The sequence below is a fragment of the Oncorhynchus clarkii genome, chromosome 22 (genome assembly GCF_045791955.1).
Source record: "Oncorhynchus clarkii lewisi isolate Uvic-CL-2024 chromosome 22, UVic_Ocla_1.0, whole genome shotgun sequence".
Classification (NCBI taxonomy): domain Eukaryota; kingdom Metazoa; phylum Chordata; class Actinopteri; order Salmoniformes; family Salmonidae; genus Oncorhynchus; species Oncorhynchus clarkii.
The window spans coordinates 33293098-33296616 of NC_092168.1; positions in this window are offsets into that span (position 1 = coordinate 33293098).

The following is a 3519-nucleotide window of genomic DNA, read 5'->3' on the forward strand; positions in this document are numbered from 1 at the left end:
CATCTGAGAGTAGGAGGGCTGATCTAGGATCAGTTCTGCCTTTTAGATTATAATTAATATATACATATATACAGACTTCATGTGTTGTTCATCTCATAGTGATATGGGCTATGTCCCAATTTGATTTGATTTGGTATAAGAAATATGGTGTAAAAATTCCCACTAGTCCATGCCTCTACCAATCCACTACACAGTCAGATGAGGGTCATCACAGGGAATCCCGCAGGGATTTCTCTACTTCCTTTGTGCTCTGTGGAACTTCATTGATTTCATGAGCTACCAATTATCCTCTGTAGCCTTGGCTATTATTATAGCCTGTCCATAATTATTGGCACTCTTGATAAAAATGGGCAAAAAAGACTGCATAAAATATGTAATGCAAATACTGAGCTATATTGTTTGCTCAACAAAATTGGGAAATTATAGTATTTTATGCTAATACAATTGTTAAGAGAAAGAGATTTTGTTTATGAAGTAATAAAACAAATCTAAAAAAAGATAAGAGGTCAAACCTCTAGCACCCTCCCCTTGCAAGGATAAGGACACAGCCTTTTCTCAAATGTTGTATGAGATTGGGAGGGTTCTTAGACCATTCCTCCATGCAGAATCTTTCCAGATCCTTGATATCCTTCATCTGTGTTTATGGACGGCCCTCTTCAATTCACACCACAATGGGGTTCAAGTCAGGAGACTGAGATGACCAGGGCAAAATGTTGATTATGTGGTCAATTAACCATTTCTTTGTGGATTTTGATTAGTGCTAGGTATTATTGTCTTGCTGGAAGACACTCTTTGGACCAAGTGTCAGCCTCCTGACAGAGGAAACCAGGTTTTTGACTAAAATGTCCTGGCACTTGGTAAAGTTCATGATGCTGTTGTCCTTAACAAGGGCCCCAGGACCAGTGCAAGTAAAATAGCCCCATAACATCAAAGATCCACGACCATATTTTCCCGTAGGCATGAAGTACTTTTCTGCATATGCTTCCGTTTTTCGACAGCAAACCGATCACTGGTGTGCATGGCCAAAGAGCTGTATTTTCATGTAATCTGAGCATTGCACTGGTTTCAATCCATGTGCCAATGCCTGATATGGCAGGTCACATGAAAATAGAGCTATTTCATACAGTACATACGGAAAGTTGTTTTTCTCAACAACGGCTCTAGAAATAACAATAACTGAAACAACCAGAAATAACAGCACTAACAGCACTTACACCCATAGCCACGGGATGTAGGGGTGTTGAGGGTGCTACAACACCCCCAGATAAATCACAATAAAATAAACATTAATCATTATTATTTATTTGTATTGAAATTTCCACAACATTATTGAACTAGGCCTTTATTACACTTGTATTGTATGAGCCCCCCAGTGGACAGCACCCCCAACCCAAAACGTCTTCCCACGGCCATGCTTACACCTCAACTAATGGCACTGCTTCTGGCTCAAATGGACTGTATTACACTGGTTTCTACGGCATGATGGGGTCGAGCTGGGCCACAGACACATGAAGAGCATGAAAGAGAGCGGCAGCCCCTTCTCCCCTCTCCGTCTGCACGGTCAGATGATGGTCACCATCACTTTTCAGCTTCCTTTGTGCGATGTGGCTCTTCACTGTCTTCTTCAGCCAGAAATGTTCACCTGATAAAGACCTTGACAATAATGCCAGTATTATCTACACACTCATCTCTCTCTACTGTAAACCTAGGTATTGGTCTGTTTGTTTTCAGACAGAGGGCAGCTGATATTTGGCTCAAAGCCCCCAGCAGGCTGTAAGGACATTGCCGTTGTCTGGATGAAGGACGAAACAATCACAGTTGTATATGGCATTAACCCTTGTACATTGTTACAATTAGACGTAATGCCATGCTGTGTTAAAGTGGCAATCATTAGTTGAAATAATAACAAAGCGTACTCCCCATCCCCCCGCCCCTGTTTCGATAAAAAGCTTGGGTACCGCTTGCCGTGCGGTAGTAGAGAGAACAGTCATTGACAATTTTTAGGGCCTTCCTCTGACACCGCATGGTATAGAGGTCCTGGATGGCAGGAGGCTTGGCCCCAGTGATGTACTGGGCCGTTCACACTGCCCTCTGTAGTGCCTTGCGGTCGGAGGCTGAGCAGTTGCATTACCAGAAAGTGATGCAACCCGTCAGGATGCTCTCGATGGTGCAGGTGTAGAACCTTTAGAGGATCTGAGAACCCATGCCAAATCTTTTCAGTCTCCTGAGGGGGAATAGGTTTTGTCGTGCCCTCTTCACGACTGTCTTGGTGTGCTTGGACCATGTTAGTTTGTTAGGGGATGTGGACACCAAGGAACTTGAAGCTCTCAACCTGCTCCACTGCAGCCTCGTCGATGAGAATGGGGGCATGCTTGGTCCTCTTTTTCCTCTATTCCACCATTATCTAATTTGTCTTGATCACGTTGAGGGAGAGGTTGTTGTCCTGGCACCACACGGCCATGTCTCTGACCTCCTCCCTATAGGCTGTCTTGTCGTTGATCAGGCCTACCACTGTTGTGTCATAGGCAAACTTAATGATGGTGTTGGAGTCGTGCCTGGCCGTGACTGAGCACGCACCCCTGAGGGGCCCCTGTGTTGAGGATCAGCGTGGCGGATGTGTTGTTACCTACCCTTACCACCTGGGGGCAGCCCATCAGGAAGTCCAGGATCCAGTTTAGTCATTTTTGGAATAAGGCTGTAATATGGAAAAAGTCAAGGGGTCTAAATACTTTGAGTGCACTGTATCTACCTTGAACATGTTTTCATACCTCAGACCTGTGATATTCCTTTCAGTTTGATCTGTCTGCATTTCCTATTTCGTCATGATTTTTTTTACATGGTATGATTTTAAAACTGTGGATGATTAGAGCAGGGTTTTTTTCTGAATCGGAAAGGGGCCTAGGTGGTGGGCTTGACACAGGGCTTGGCAATGGGCTGACTTTTCTATGCATGCACAATTCTGTTTTGAGGCCCTCTAGAAAATGTTGCAGTTTTAATGCCAATTTCCAGCAATTCTGCACATTTGCAATGGAGCTGAGAGAGAATTTTGGCAGTTTTCACTTTAATTTCCCCAATTCTACAGATTTTGACATGGCTAATGCGTTGTTCTTATGCTCAAGCATAACACAATCATTGGGGGCTTGATTGTCTAGCTTTTGTTTTGGTGATTTTAATTTATCTTATTTTTATAAGCTATTATTTAAACAATATATAGGACCATTATATTTTCTACACTCAAAATAATTCAACCCCGTGACCCACCTGGACCCCTGCAACGACCCACAAGTGTATCCCGAACCACAGTTTGGAAACCACTGGGCTAGGCTATGAAATAATCGAGGATTTGAGGAGAAATTGTGATTATTGATTCTAGTTTTCTAGAAAGTAAAAACTGTTTTAAACGTTCTCATATGACTGAATATTATTGGTCCTGAATGGAAACACATTTGCATAGACTTGCCCCCACGTAGGAATCCACGCCCCCCAACACTCACTCAAAGCTCCTCAACCGGAACAGTC